The following is a 16,160-nucleotide window of genomic DNA, read 5'->3' as shown; positions in this document are numbered from 1 at the left end:
CCATTTAGAATTTTTTGTACAATATAGATTTGTCTAGGTCTTATAGGTTTATGATGGTCCTGGAGGAGCAATCCGGTTTTTGTACGAAGAAGAGTCTTGAGTAGAAACCCTGTTTTTCCTCTGACATAGGGACCTGTTTTATTACCCCTGATGTTTTTAATTCTAGTATACCCTGCCAGTTTTTTTTAAAGGGTATTGGGATCGGGTGACGTCATCTGGAACTTTTTTGGTGGGGTAGAGGTAAACTCTATTTTGTATCCATTTTTTATAATTTCTAGAGCCCAAGGGCTTCCCACTGGGTTAAGAAAACTTTTAACCTCCCCTAACCTGGCGTCATTTCTTTTCACTTTGTTTGTTTTAGGGGTTAAGGAGGAACCCTCTTCCTTTGCCCCCCTTCTGGTAACTCCAGCGACCAGTCTTTCCTTTACCCCTATATGGCCTAGATTGCTGATTGAAGGGGCGAAAAAACTTCCTTTTTTGTTCTTCAGAGAAACCCTTCCTTTTATCCGTGGCCTTTCCTAAGATCTTATTGAGTACCGGCCCAAAGACATATTCCCCTGAAAATGCTATGGAGCATAGTTTTGATTTGGAGATTTTATCACCTCCTCCCCAGGATTTCATCCAAAGTGCACGCTTGGCAGAATTTGAGAAAGCGGCGTCTTTAGCTGCAAATCTAACAGATTCCGCAGACGCATCTGCTAGAAATGCAGTGGCGGATTTCAAGAGAGGAATAGACTGAAGGATTTCTTCTCTAGGGGTTTTATTTATTATATGATTATCTAGCTCATTAAGCCAGAAATACATGGCTCTAGCCACCGAGGTGGCTGCGATATTAGTTTTTACCCCGAACATAGACGCCTCCCAACATTTCCTTAGAAGGGAATCCGCTTTCCGTTCCATAGGGGTCACATAACTGGGATGCGTCCTCAAATGGCAGGGAAGTCTTTTTTACAACTTTTCCACTTGAACGTCTATTTTAAGAGTATCCTTAAATATTTTAGATTCAACAGGGTCAAAGAGAAGCCTCTTTCTAAATTCTCTAGAAACACCTAGTCTTCTTTCAGGATCCGCCCATTCATCAATGATAATTTCTTTTATATTTTCATTAATGGGGAAAACCGTAGCTTTTTTTGTGCGTAATCCCCCAAACATTTCGTCCTGTACAGATCTCGCCTTTTCGACGTTTTCGATACCCATGGTCTCTCTCACTGCCTTAAGTAGTTTATCCATTTCTTCAGAGGGAAAAAAGTACTTTTTTTCATCATCCTCTATCTCCCCCTCAGACAATTGGTCATCCTTAAAATAATTTTGAAAACTGATGCCCCCTCCTCCATGTCCTCAGCATCTGAGGAGGATGGAACGGATAACCTTGGCTTTTTAGTAGGAGGTGCGTTTTTGTTAGCTCAGCAGCCTGTGTCGGCGCCGCTGCCCCTATCAGCAGGCACGGGCGCCGGGCTCCCTCTTTTCCCTCCTGCCGCCCAGCTAACAAACACGGGCAGCAATTAACTTAACTCTGCTACATGTGATCCATGCCAGCGTTTCCTTGCTGCTGGAAACTTGCACTGCTGCTGAAGCTTGAGTGGGTGTGTCTCTTTATCCTATGTGGCAACACATACATGCCCTCTGTCTCAGCAGCCAATGGCCGGATTGCAGCATGTATTTGAAGGCACTTCCTACTACAGGAAGTTGCCTGAGCAACCTCAGTGTCTAGCCTGTCTGGTCCCTGTGCAAAGGTGTTAATCTTGTCTGCCTTCCTGTGTACCGAATCCTGCTATTATACTCCTGGACTTTGCTTTCTGCCGCCTGGCCCTGACCTCGGATCTTGTTTGCTGACTTTACTTGATTGCCGCCTGTCCTGACCCCGTACCTCCAGGCCTTGTATATTCCCTCGGTGCTTGCACCGAGCACTCTGACCCCCTGGTCAGCTGCCACTGACTTGGCCACTACTCTGGAGTGGCACCTGGCAGCTGGCAGCTACCCTACGGCCCAAGCCTATCCCCACCATCAGGGGCTCTAGTGAATACCAGGTAGCTGCTTAGTTACGCCCCTCCGAAGTATACCCAGTAAGTGATGCAGTAGGTCCACACCCGCTTGAATAACAGTTTTGAGTGGGAGTAAGAGAGGACAATGAGGATCTAATTTCATCCTGAATCATGGATCTAACTTCCACCAGGATAGACGGTTGCTCTTCTTTCAGAAGGTCATTAATGCAAGTTTTGCAAAGTTTCTTCTTATATCCCTTAGGTAATTTTTTTTAAACAATTGACACACTTGTTATATTTTGTTTTAATTTTCATTTCCTTAACACCCTGGTAAAAAAAGAGCAACCCAGAATCAGCCATGTACTAACTCAAGTAAATAAACAGAGGAATAATGCAGGTTTCCCACAGGGAGACTCAAGGATGGAGTTGCCGAAGGTGGGTATGCGCAGTCCATATGGGTCCCGGGAGCTGACATCACTGCTGAAGACAGGTGAGACAGTGTCTGGGAGCCACCGTGCTGTTTAGGTTGAAGTGCGGCGTCTGACGTCATCTCCGCTTTCATCGCGTGATGGCGCGCTCCCCTTGCAAAGCTCCGCCCCCTCCCGGACCTAGCCGGGATCACAGCGGTATCCTAGGCAACGCCCCCATGCGGCGTGTGCCGTCTCGCTCCGGCTGGTCTGCTTCCACAACAGCAGGGAAGGAAGACCATACAGCAGTGGGTGAAAATCAGGCCCCCCCGATGTCAGGGACGAGATTCACGCTGACCTCCCCAGCCCAGCTTTGGCATAATCTGTGGGATGGCTGAGGAGGAGAATGGTAAGCCAATCCTTACCCATGTAAAACATGTGGCATATTGTCACGGAACCATGAACCAGACGTACAACAAGGGATAAGTAAAAATAAGAAGGCTTTATTGAAAATAAAGCTGTAAAGCAAAAGTCCAAACGGATGGCGAAACCGAAGCAGAGTCTTTGCGAAGCCAGAGGTCAGGAACCAGAAGGGTAGTCAGACGAAGCCAGGATCAGGAACCAGCAGGGTAGTCAGACGAAGCCAGGATCAGGAACCAGCAGGGTAGTCGGACGAAACCAGGATCAGGAACCAGCAGGGTAGTCGGACGAAACCAGGATCAGGAACCAGAAGCAGCAGCAGTCTAGAAGCATGTGAACACAGGAGGACCAAGCAAGGAACTGAAGCCACAGACCTCCTATATATATATGAGCTAGGCATCCAGCTCCTCCCAGTGGGAAGGAGGAGCCGCAGGGTGGGAGGCTACAAGAAACCCAGAAACCAAGATGGCCGCCAGCACATGTCAAACGAAGGAGAACAGCAAGAAGGTAAGACCATGACAGTACCTCCCCCTCAAGGGCCCCTCCTCCGCGGAGTAAAGAACGGTTTCTGAGGGAAGCGTGCGTGGAAGGCTCGGAGCAAGGCAGGAGCATGGACATCTGCGGAGGGAACCCAGGAACGCTCCTCTGGACCATAACCACGCCAATGGACCAAAAACTGCACCCGACCGCGGACCAGGCGTGAGTCCAGGATATTGCTCACCTCATACTCCTCACGATTACCCACTTGGACCGGACGAGGCCGAGGAACCGAGGAAGTGAAACGATTACACACCAGTGGCTTCAACAGGGAGACATGAAACACGTTGGAGATCCGCATGCCAGGAGGAAGCGCAAGGGCATAGGCTACCGGGTTTACCCTGCGAAGCACTCGGAAGGGACCAACAAAGCGAGGCGCCAGCTTGGGAGTGGGCACTCGAAGGTTGAGGTTGCGGGTGGACAACCATACACGGTCTCCGACCTGGTAGGAAGGAGCAGGCGCTCGTCTGCGATCAGCCTGGAGTCTCTGGCGCTGCGCAGAGACCTCAAGAGACTTCTGGATCAGTACCCAAGAAGCACGTAGGACGGAAAGGTGATCCTCCACAGCCGGAATATCCTGGGGAGAGAATACCTCCGGTAACACGGCAGGTTGGAACCCATAATTGGCCATGAAGGGAGACGTCCCAGAGGAAGAGTTCACCGCCGTGTTCCTGGCAAACTCAGCCCAAGGCAGGAGGTCAACCCAATTGTCTTGGTGATCGGAGACATAGCAACGAAGGAATTGCTCCAAGGCCTGATTGGATCGTTCTGCGGCCCCATTGGACTGAGGGTGGTAGGCCGAGGAGAAGGAGAGATGAATCCCCAACTGGGAGCAAAAGGCGCGCCAGAACCTGGACACAAACTGACTCCCCCGATCCGACACAATCTCCTTGGGCAAACCGTGCAACCGGAAGACCTCCCTGGCAAAAATCGTGGCCAACTCTTGTGCAGAGGGTAACTTCTTGAGAGGAACACAGTGGCACATTTTGGAAAACCGATCCACAATCATGAGAATGACCGTATGGCCTCGGGATGCAGGGAGGTCCACAATGAAATCCATCCCCAGGTGTGACCATGGGCGCTCCCCGGTGGCTATGGGTTGCAGAAGGCCCAACGGAAGGTGCCGAGGGGACTTACTCTGGGCACAAACGGAGCATGCCGCTACATATGCGGCGATGTCGGAACGTAGGGAAGGCCACCAGAACAGACGTGAAACAGCCCAGGACAGCTGATTCTTTCCAGGATGCCCCGCGGTCTTGGAGTTATGGTAGGTTCGCAACAACCGAGTGCGCAACTCCTCAGGCACAAAACATCTGCCGTTGGGTCTCCCAGAGGGAGCACCAGATTGAGCCGCCAAAATCTGCTCACCCAGGGGAGAGGTCAGGCTGGTGCGAATGGCGGCCAAGATCTGATTCGGAGGTATGACCGAAGTCGGAATCGACTCCTCCCTGGACAGCTCGGAGTACTGCCGTGATAAGGCATCCGCCCTGATGTTCTTGGAACCGGGTAGGTAGGAGACCACGTAATTAAAACGTGACAAGAACAGAGCCCATCTGGCCTGAAGTGGTGTCAATCTCTTGGCCTCAGAAAGGTAGGTCAGATTCTTGTGGTCCGTCAGGATGAGGACCGGAACCACCGAACCCTCGAGCAAGTGCCTCCATTCTTTAAGGGCCTGCACGATGGCCAATAACTCCCTGTCACCAATCTGATAGTTGCACTCCGCGGAAGACAGTTTCCGGGAGTAAAACCCACAAGGAAGCAGAGGACCCTCTGGTGTTCTACGCTGAGACAGAAGGGCGCCTACTCCCGTCTCAGACGCGTCCACCTCGAGGACAAAGGGCAACCCAGGGTTGGGATGCGACAGAATCGGAGCCGACACAAAGGCGGACTTTAGAGCCTCAAAAGCTCGGATGGCCTCGAGCGGCCAGACCTGGGAATTACTGCCCTTCCTGGTCAGATCCGTGAGAGGCTTGGCTAGCATGGAAAAGTCCCTGATGAACTTCCGATAATAATTGGCGAAGCCCAAAAAGCGCTGCAGGGAACGAAGACCACTGGGCTGGGGCCACTGTAAGACAGCCGAAACCTTCTCAGGATCCATGGAGAACCCCTCAGCGGAAATGATGTAACCTAAGAAGGTTACCTGGGATCGGTGAAATTCGCATTTCTCAAGCTTACCGAACAGCTTGTTCTCTCGTAACCGTTGCAACACTCGTCTGACATCCAGAATGTGGGCCTCCATGGATTCAGAATATACCAAGATGTCATCCAAATAGACCACCACACACTGCTGCAACAGGTCACGGAAAACATCGTTGATGAATTCCTGAAAGACTGCGGTGCATTGCACAACCCAAAGGGCATAACCAAGGATTCATAATGACCGGTCCTGGTGTTAAACGCGGTCTTCCACTCATCGCCCGCCTTGATCCTTACCAGGTTATATGCCGCCCTCAGGTCGAGTTTGGTAAAGACCGTGGCCCCTTTAAGGCGATCGAACAGCTCGGAAATCAAGGGTATCGGGTAAGCGTTCTTGATCGTGATGCGATTGAGACCCCTGTAATCGATGCAAGGCCTCAACTCACCACCCTTCTTTTTCACAAAGAAAAATCCAGCCCCTGCCGGGGACGAGGATTTGCGAATGTGTCCGCGTGAAAGCGCCTCCCTCACGTACTCCTCCATGGCCTCATTCTCCGCTACCGATAGTGGATAGACTTTGCCACGAGGAGGAACGGCACCAGATTGTAACTCTATGGCACAATCGTATGGGCGGTGCGGAGGTAGGGCAACCGCGCGCACCTTATCGAATACATCCCGGTACTCCTCGTATTCAGGAGGCAACAGAGAGTCCGAGGAAGTACACAGCAACTTGACAGACCCATGGATGCAACTAGCCCCACACTGCGGTGACCACGAGAGGATCTCGGCCGATCTCCAATCGAAAGTCGGATTATGCTTCCGGAGCCAGGGGTACCCCAAGACCACCGAGTAGTGTGGAGACGAAATAACCTGGAGGCAGACCGACTCTCTGTGAACGGCACCAATGGCTATCCCCACTGGAAGGGTCTCATGAGTCACGTGTGGCGGCAGAAGGGGTCTGCCGTCTATCGCCTCAAGAGCCAGTGGGGAACCTCGAGCCTGCAGAGGAATGGAATTGGCGGCAGCGAACACATTATGAATGAACAAACCACCAGCACCAGAGTCCACCAACGCCTGGGTCGTCACCGAGCCCCCGACCCAGGAGAGGACAACAGTGATCAGTGGTTTGTCAACACGGGAAACCGGGGACGAGGAGACTCCACCCAAGATCTGCCCCTGACAGGATCTCAGGTGCGAGCGTTTCCCGGACGGTTCGGACATGCCAACCGAAAATGCCCACCGAGACCACAGTACATGCATCGGCCCTCGCGTCTCCGGAGTACCCTCTCCCCCTCGGACAGGCGAGCAAACCCCAGCTGCATGGGTTCACCCCCAGACAAGTCATCCCTAGGAGGCGTGGGAGGAGAGGGAGGCATGGGTGGGACAGCAAACGTAGGCGCCAATCTGTTAGAAAACCTCCGCAGGCTCTCCTTAAAGGAAGGTCTCTCCCCGAGTCTGGTGTCAATCAAAATCAGGAAAGAAATAAGAGACTCGAGCTCCACTGGTAGGTCCTTAGCTGCAACCTCATCCTTCAAGGCATCCGAGAGACCATAAGAGAAAGCAGCGACCAGAGCCTCATTATTCCAGCCCACCTCTGCTGCCAGGGTACGAAACTCAATGGCGTATTCAGCTACGGGTCGTGAACCCTGTCTGATGGACATAAGGAGCTTCGCAGCAGAGGCAGCACGAGCCGGCACATCGAATACCTTCCGAAGAGAAGCAACAAAACCGGAAAACTCGGCAACCACCGGATTGTTGTTCTCCCATAAAGGGCTGGCCCAGGCCAAGGCCTTGTCCGAGAGCAGCGAGATCAAGAAGCCCACCTTTGATCTCTCAGTGGGAAAGGCATGTGGCAGCAACTCGAAATAAATGCCCACCTGGTTAAGGAAACCTTGGCACTGAGTTGGCTCTCCCCCAAAGCGCTGTGGAAGAGGGGCAGAACCGGTCATACCCCGAAACACCGCAGGTGCAACAACAGGTGTCGGGGTAGACTCTGGCGCAACAACCGGAGCGGCAGTAGGAGCGGGCCCAGGAGCGACAACCGACCCATCGGCAACGGGAGCGAAATGAGCCGTGCGTTCAAGCAGGGTTTGCAACGCCACAGCGAACCGACCCAACAGGTGATCCTGCTGATCAAGTCTGGCAACCAGCGTGGGTAGCGAGGATGTCCCTGTACCGTCAGAATTCATGGCTTGGTCCTAATGTCACGGAACCATGAACCAGACGTACAACAAGGGATAAGTAAAAATAAGAAGGCTTTATTGAAAATAAAGCTGTAAAGCAAAAGTCCAAACGGATGGCGAAACCGAAGCTGAGTCTTTGCGAAGCCAGAGGTCAGGAACCAGAAGGGTAGTCAGACGAAGCCAGGATCAGGAACCAGCAGGGTAGTCAGACGAAGCCAGGATCAGGAACCAGCAGGGTAGTCGGACGAAACCAGGATCAGGAACCAGCAGGGTAGTCGGACGAAACCAGGATCAGGAACCAGAAGCAGCAGCAGTCTAGAAGCATGTGAACACAGGAGGACCAAGCAAGGAACTGAAGCCACAGACCTCCTATATATATATATGAGCTAGGCATCCAGCTCCTCCCAGTGGGGGTGGGAGGCTACAAGAAACCCAGAAACCAAGATGGCCGCCAGCACATGTCAAACGAAGGAGAACAGCAAGAAGGTAAGACCATGACACATATAAAGCCGATAAAACTCTTCAACTCATTAAGGAGTCCTCTCTGTGCAGTGCCCCATAGGGACAGGAAACACTGAGGGTGAGAGTGGGTGGGGGCTTCCTAATCTCTCTCTGTGTATTTCCTGCCCCTACAGAGGTCAAGGGGTCAAACTCATCCGTAGCTGTCATGGTGGATGAAATGGAAAAATGGCCTGGGGTAGAAGAGCGAAAACTGGCCCGGGGTAGAAGGGGTTAAAGACAGTGGCACAATTAAATGTCTCTCCACTTCTAGACTCTAAACCTTTTCTCTTCATGTGTAATGGATAATGTAGAGATGATACCTTCCACAGCCTGATATGTGTAGGTACATACAGGAGACAAGGAGGAGCAGCTGGTGAGGAGGGAGCTCTCCAGAGGGATCTGATAAATGATGCTGTAATCTTGTAGATCACAGGATGTCAGCCACATAGGAGAGAGACAGCAAGCCTCAGGCTGGAGGTCAGACTAGAGATCACATGACCAGGTATCCAAAATGGTTCAAAATGTATGGATGCATCTGAGCAGCTAGAAAATTGTTGGCGAGTTAGAATTATATGTGCTGATGAAAATAATCCTATATAGCTTTTCTAATAATCAACTTCCAATATTATCAGGGGCGTAGCTGTAAGGCAGGGGTGGGGAACCTCTGGCCCGCTGGACTATTTCATGTGGCCCCCTACCAGTACATACTGTGAAAATGCTAATGACCACTGCCATTATGGAAGTGTCTGATGTGAGGCTGATGTAGGCTGGGGGGTATGATAGGAGGGTGATTTGAAGTTGATGGAGGTGGGGGCAGATCTGAGGCTGAGAAAGGGACAAAGGCAGGAACATTTGTGAAGAAATAGGCAGGGACAGTGGCAGGGAGAGCGAAAGCTGGGTGAACCACTCTTTGGACCCCTCTAGGTTTAGCTTGCTTGCCATTAATGCCAAATAAAGAACTAAATCTAGAACATTCTCAACTTAAATTAGACTGCTTTATGTGGTCAAAATGGCACTTGTACTATTTGTAATATATTGCGCAGGCCCTGAACGATGTCTCAAATATCCAAATGGCCCTCGGCAGCAAAAAGGTTCCCCACCCCTGCTGTAAGGGGTGCAGTCGCTATTGAACCTAGGAGCCTGAGGGGGCCCAAAGACCCTTGTGCCACATAAGAAGACACCGGTACTATTCAAAGTTCATACAGGTGAAGTTACATCTCTGGCTGGAGGCCACAAAGCACTGAGGGAAGGGGGGCCAAGCTGAACTCTTGCACCAGGGCACATGAGCCTTTAGCTACGCCCCTGAATATTATATTATACTCTATACAAGTAAGAAGGATGACTTGCATCTACATGTGCTAGAATAGAATCCGTGGTATGATCTTGGTACTGCCATTCTGACAGTAAGGAGACACCAGGAGACTGCAGCCTAGACTACAAAACCTTTGAAGATAATGATGCATTTATCTCCTGATGTTCATGTTCAAGCTGACAATCCGGGCACAACTTTGGTTGACCATTTGTAGTATTGCATGGTCCCGGCCTAAGACATCTCAGAAAACTGTTGTGCCACTCTTGTGCAACCACAAAAGATCTGCAGCAGTCGACAGAGAAGGCCATCTTAAAAGTCTATACGGGTAGAAAATAGTGAGAAGATCCAGACAACATGTAACGTCTATGGTCAGCTGTAATCCTGCCATCTCCATCTATCTCATTATACAAGGATAAATCATATAATACTGGTGGATAAAACAAGACTGAAGACAAGATCTTCACAGTCTTCTACAGATCATAGGGGACCTTTCATGAGACCTTATCTCCATCTACCTGATCATCCTGTGGGACATTGTGATGTTCTTCGGACCCATCCTGTAGAAGAAGAGGACTGGGACATCTCTCCGATGTTCTTATCTCTTCCTTTTCTGTAGGAAACACATCCAGTGACTAAATCCATTCCTTACATACAGATAATGGGAAGGACGTGTGTATTAGTTATGTCTATTACCTGGTGGTGTGAGGGGCTGGTGATCCTCCATCATGATGTCCTTATATCCATCTACCTGATCATCCTGTGGGACATAGTGATGTTCTTCTGAATTATCCAGTGGAAGAAGAGGACTGGGAAATCTCTCGGGTGTTGTTCTCTCTTCCTTAACTGTAGGTGTTGCAGAATCAGGATTAGATTGGATGGTCAGCCATGTTGTCTCAGGTATACATCTTGGGGCACATTTATTAAGACCGGTGTTTTAGGCGCAGGTCATAACAAAGCCCTAAGCTGGCGGTGGTTCCTCCGAAGTTATGAAGAGGCGCAGGCCTCTCCATAACTTCAGGGCTTCCAGCACCAGTTCTAAATGTAAGACGGCTTCCAAGTTATCTTACATTTAGACCCCTTTCTACACCTGAAACATTTGTAGAAAATGGTAAATGAAACAGGCCGGCGGGCCGTTCCCTTCCCCGCCCACTCCACGCCGACAATTGTAGACCTGCCGTCCCCCCATTGCACCGACATCTGTGCCTGAAATACGTCTAATTTAGGCTTATTTCATAACAGTATATGACCCCCCTTGTGTTTACACCTCAAAAAGGAGCTTAGCTAAAGAGTTAATCACCATTTTGAAGTGTATACTGAGTACTTTTAGTACTGACTACTTTTGCTGAGAAAATAGAGTCCTTTAACCCCTTAACGACCCAGGACGAGAATGCTCGTCCTAAATCGCCGGCACTTAGCGCTAGAGGACGAGCATTCTCGTCCTGCAGTCCTTCCTCCCCCCCGCGTGCGGTGCCGCTATCAGCGGCAGAGATCCGGCTATCACTAACATCCCTGCTGCATCCACCAGCATCGGTGATGATGCCGATGTCGGTGGATTAAGCCCTCATATGCAGCGGTCAGCGCTGACCGCGGCATATGGGAGGTTTGCGCTCCCTCACCTCATCCATCGGTCCCCGCGCTGCTGTGGCGGGGACTCGGTTGCCATGGCAGTCCCAAGACATTCCAAGGCTTGGGGCCTGGCATGTACGGAGGCCTAAGAGGCCCAGCCCCCAGGCTGGGTCTCCTAGGCAACTGTTAGCGTCTTACAGTGTAAGACACTAACAGTTCAATACAGCACAGATGTATCGTGTTGCATTGAAGCATGGATCAGACCCAGTAATGTTGAAGTCCCAGAGTGGGACAAATAATAAAGTAAAGTAAAAAAAAAAAATAAAAAAAAAAAGCGTCCTTTTCCAAAAATAAAGTAAAATAAATTGTAAAAATTAGGGAAAAGACATAGACATAGACATATTAGGTATCGTCACGTCCGTATCGACCAGCTCTATAAAGATATCACATGACCTAACCCCTCAGATGAACACTGTAAAAAATAAAAAAACTGTGCTAAATAAACAAATTTTTTGTCACCTTACATCACAAAAAGTACAACAGCAAGCGATCAAAAAGGCGTACGCCCACCAAAATAGTACCAATCTAACCGTCACCTCATCCCGCAAAAAATGAGCCCCTACCTGAGACAATCGCCCAAAAAATAAATGAATAAATAAAATGAAATCATTGTGTAAAACTTACATAAATAAAAAAATTGTATACATATTAGGTATCGCCGCGTCCGTGACAACCTGCTCTATAAAATTACCACATGATCTAACCTGTCAGATGAATGTTGTAAATAACAAAATTAAAAAAAACTGTGTCAAAACAGCTATTTCTTGTTACCTTGCCTCACAAAAAGTGTAATATCGAGGAACCAAAAATCATATGTACCCTAAACTAGTACCAACATAAAACTTCCATCCTATCCCGTAGTTTCTAAAATGGGGTCATTTGTTTGTAGTTTCTACTCTAGGGGTGCATATGGGGGGCTTCAAATGGGACATGGTGTCAAAAAAACAGTCCAGCAAAATCTGCCTTCCAAAAACCGTATGGCATTCCTTTGCTTCTGCATCCTGCCGTGTGCCCGTACAGCAGTTTACGGCCACATATGGGGTGTTTCTGTAAACTACAGAATCAGAGCCATAAATATTGAGTTTTGTTTGGCTGTTAACCCCTGCTTTGTAACTGGAAAAAAAAATATTAAAATGGAAAATCTGCCAAAAAAGTGAAATTTTGAAATTGTATCTCTATTTTCCATTAATTCTTGTGGAACATCTAAAGGGTTAACGACGTTTGTAAAATCAGTTTTGAATAACTTGAGGGGTGTAGTTTCTAGAATGGGGTCATTTTTCGGTGGTTTCTATTATGTAAGCCTCACAAAGTGACTTCAGCTCTGAATTGGTCCTTAAAAAGTTAGTTTTTGAAGATTTACTTCTAAACTTCTAAGCCTTGTAACGTCCCCCAAAAATAAAATGTCATTCCCAAAATGATCCCAACATGAAGTAGACATATGGGGAATGTAAAGTAATAACTATTTTTGTAGGTATTAATAAGGACCACTGAGGAAGGGAGAGTGAATCTACCCGTAACGCGTATGGTGAAACAAGTGATGTACCTGCATTGAAAAGCCTCCGATAGTACTGTATGGCCATACAGAAGAAAATCTCTACAGTAAAGGATTAACTATTCTTATCGTCGAAAGCTGCACCAAAGGAAATTGCGGAACAGAGTGGTAACTCCTGCAATCTTTGGAACTCCTGCGAAATTTAAACCAGCTTGCTGTATGGAGCGACTGAATAAGCCGGCAAATATTTAAAGCTCCATTGAAGCAATAGGGAGACAGCAGACGCTAGACGGTAAGCCAAACATCGATTTAAAGTTTTCTCCAATCCAAAGCTCATATCGAGCTTAAAAGGATCAGCTATAAGAGACTTTTCACATTATCAGGATTCCTGTGCACACTTTATGAACATATTGCGCTCCCAGTGAATACACCTACAGCATTTTCAGTGACATTCAGTTTCCCAAATTGGGATAGAGCGCTAGAAGATAATACCCCCTCTTCCCAAATAACAGCATATACTTGAAGTTACTTGGTGTGATATATATTATTGAATTTATCGACACTATTGAGTCATATGAATATAGTGTTGATCATATCTACCACAATATATGTGACTGTAATGTTGTATATTATTGCTACATTGTTCTTATAAATTTTATTACTTGTATTTTATGGGGATATAATAAATATTTTCTGCACATGTCAATTTGGTTGCCAAGTGTATGAGTGCTCGCTCATTACTCTATTACTACAGGTATTAATATGTATTATAGAAGTAGAGACATTGACATTTTCAAATTTTGGGCAAATTTTGCATTTTTTTATAAATAAAAATTAATTCTTTTGACTCCATTTTACCAGTGTCCTGAAGTACAATATGTGAAGAAAAAACAAACAATCTCAGAATGGCCTGGATAAGTCAAAGCGTTTTAAAGTTATGCCCACATAAAGTGACACTGGTCAGATTTGCAAAAAATTGCCTGGTCCTGAAGGTGAAAATGAGCCAGGTCCTTAAGGGGTTAAGTAATCGAAAATGTTATGATGGAATGGTGACCTTTAGAAAGTAGATAATATTTGCACTAGAAGTGGAAGCCTTGGCCAAGATAAATGTATTTGTCTTTTAAAACTAACCATTTGCAGGTTTATGATCAGGATCGATCCTCGGTGTTGGACCGGTGATAAATGAAAGAGCCGATCTTGGCTTTTTGGACCATGGGGCTCTTTGGAAAGAACAATGGAGATTGGTACTTGAATTGGAGAGGATTAATGGAAGGCCCCAGGAACAAATTATTTATGTAACAAGAGATCGTGAGGATGAACTTTTATCCAATTAGAAGTTGTTGTCGGTGTAACTTGTGTAGATCTATGGTTACGTATGATAATGATGGAATCTGTGTAATAAACACTGAAGTCTACGTACAGCGACACACTGCAGAAAACTGGAATAAAATATTAATTACTCCTTTGTTCTCTGAGGTATAAAGGACGGTGTCCAGGACTTATAACAGAGCGCTGCCTTTTACCACGGCTGTAATTCACTTCCATTTACCTCTTATGCCATAATCGGTTTACATTTTACATTGACTTCAATGATGTCTTGCTGCTCTTCAGATTTCCATCAGAGATTTTAAGCCAAAACCAGGTGAGACTCTAAACACAGAACAGGTACAGAGTTTCCCCTATATCTTATGCCTGTGGAGGCTGAAATCCTGGTTCTGGCTCACAATCACTGATGGAAATCACTGACGTGTGAATGAGGCTTAAACAAAAGAATCTTCTGAGGAAGAAGTTGCTTCAAGAAGTTTTGTGTTGTTGTGGCCAATTTCCAACAGTAGGAAACACATCCAGTGACTGAATTCATTCCTTACATACAGATAATGAGAGGACGTGTGTATTTAGTCATGTCTATTACCTGGTGATGTGAGGGGTCGGTGATCCTCCATCATGACGTCCTTGTACTGATCTTTGTGTCCTTCTAAATACTCCCACTCCTCCATGGAGAAATAGACGGTGACATCCTGACACCTTATAGGAACCTGACAACACAATGATAGTCATCACCCAGATCCCTTCATAGCGTTCCTGTATAATGTCCCACCATTCCCAGCAGTGTCACCTCTCCAGTCAGCAGCTCAATCATCTTGTTGGCGAGTTCTAGGATCTTCTCTCTATTGATTTCCTCATGTATCAGGTAGTGAGGTGGAGGCTCCATGATTGGGCTCAGGGTTCTTCCCCATCCTTCAGACACAGGGTCCTGACAGCGTTCACTAGAGGTCTTCTTCACTACTGTGTAGTCCTGGTTATGGAGAGACACAGTAATAAATATCACTCCATACATCTCCAGAGTCCCTCACCTCTCCAGTCATGTCCATCTGTTAGTAACATAGATAAGATGATGTAATGTGACATCATCAGAACCTCTCACCTCTCCAGTAAGCCGGAAGAGGATCTCTAGGGTGAGATTTATTATACTCTCCGCCATCTTGTCCCTGTCCATCCTTGTCGGGTCAATCAGGAGAAGGATCTTATATAGAAGATCTCCACTGAGCGGATCCTATATTGTAGGAACCTGAATGGAGAGAAGATGAGAAGATGGAAAATCCTTCAAAATCCCATGTAAAATACAATAACTGGAGATAAGAGGAGACATCGGAGGAGATAATAAAGTGTAGATGTTGTGCTCTCTCTTTTTATATGGATCAAAACGTGTGTGAGGTCAAGGCAGTTTCATGATATGTCATAAAATCCAATATATATAAAATACAAAACATAAGTTGATCAACAAGTCATAAAACTGGGAATAAAAAATATAGAATAAAATGCAGACAGACCTGCAGAGCGAACTAAGACCCCGGAATGAAGACCACATTAGCCCTTTTACACTACATGTGTCTATTTTATTCTAGATTTTTTTATTCCCAGTTTTATGACTCGTTGATCAACTTGGATGTTTTGTATTTTCTATATATTGGATTTTATAATCTACATCATTTGTATGCAAAAAGAAGTTGAAAGAAATCCAGCTCCACTTGGATAAAGGAATGTGCGTTTATTCAGCTTGCGGTTAAAAACTCATCCATGAATTACAAAAAGCAGTCTTGTCTACGCGTTTCGGGCTACCAGAGACAATTCCAGCCCTTCTTCATGACACAGAAAGACATTAAAAGTGAGACCTTTTAAAGGGAGAATGTGCACCTGTGTTCACTGATTGTCTCCACAGGCCTGTAACCGCCCCCAAGAAAAGGTGCCACACCTTCAGTTAACTCTTTGTCACGGATGGTGTACAGGAAACAAGACAATACCATATAAACAATGTCTCTCTGGATCCACAACTAAGGAACAAAGGGAGACCCCTGCAATAGAGCTGCCGCTCTCCCTCACTGCTCAGCCTATGCGAACACCCCAAAGGTGGATGGCCGCATATCCACGTTCCTCGGCTATCTATTACCTGAAGACCCACAATAGTGAAGGGACACGACCACCGGCTCCCTACACTGACACGGAGGGAGTCAGGGTCACCTGGATCCAGAAAAGACAAAAACATAAATACATAAACAGCACTTA

The 16,160-nt window shown here is 47.2% G+C and overlaps 1 long non-coding RNA gene across 1 annotated transcript; it reads right to left on the bottom strand.

The window, feature by feature from the left end:
- Positions 1-14,576: 14,576 nt before the first annotated feature.
- On the bottom strand, positions 14,577-15,070 carry LOC121003559. The gene is made up of 3 exons (XR_005779499.1): positions 15,022-15,070; positions 14,713-14,892; positions 14,577-14,632 (listed from the first exon to the last, which is right to left on the bottom strand). It is a non-coding gene; the product is annotated as an uncharacterized LOC121003559 (long non-coding RNA).
- Positions 15,071-16,160: the final 1,090 nt, after the last annotated feature.

The sequence above is a fragment of the Bufo bufo genome, chromosome 6 (genome assembly GCF_905171765.1).
Source record: "Bufo bufo chromosome 6, aBufBuf1.1, whole genome shotgun sequence".
Taxonomy (NCBI): domain Eukaryota; kingdom Metazoa; phylum Chordata; class Amphibia; order Anura; family Bufonidae; genus Bufo; species Bufo bufo.
The sequence above is the reverse complement of the archived record's forward strand: the minus strand, read 5'-3'. Positions and strand labels throughout refer to the sequence as shown.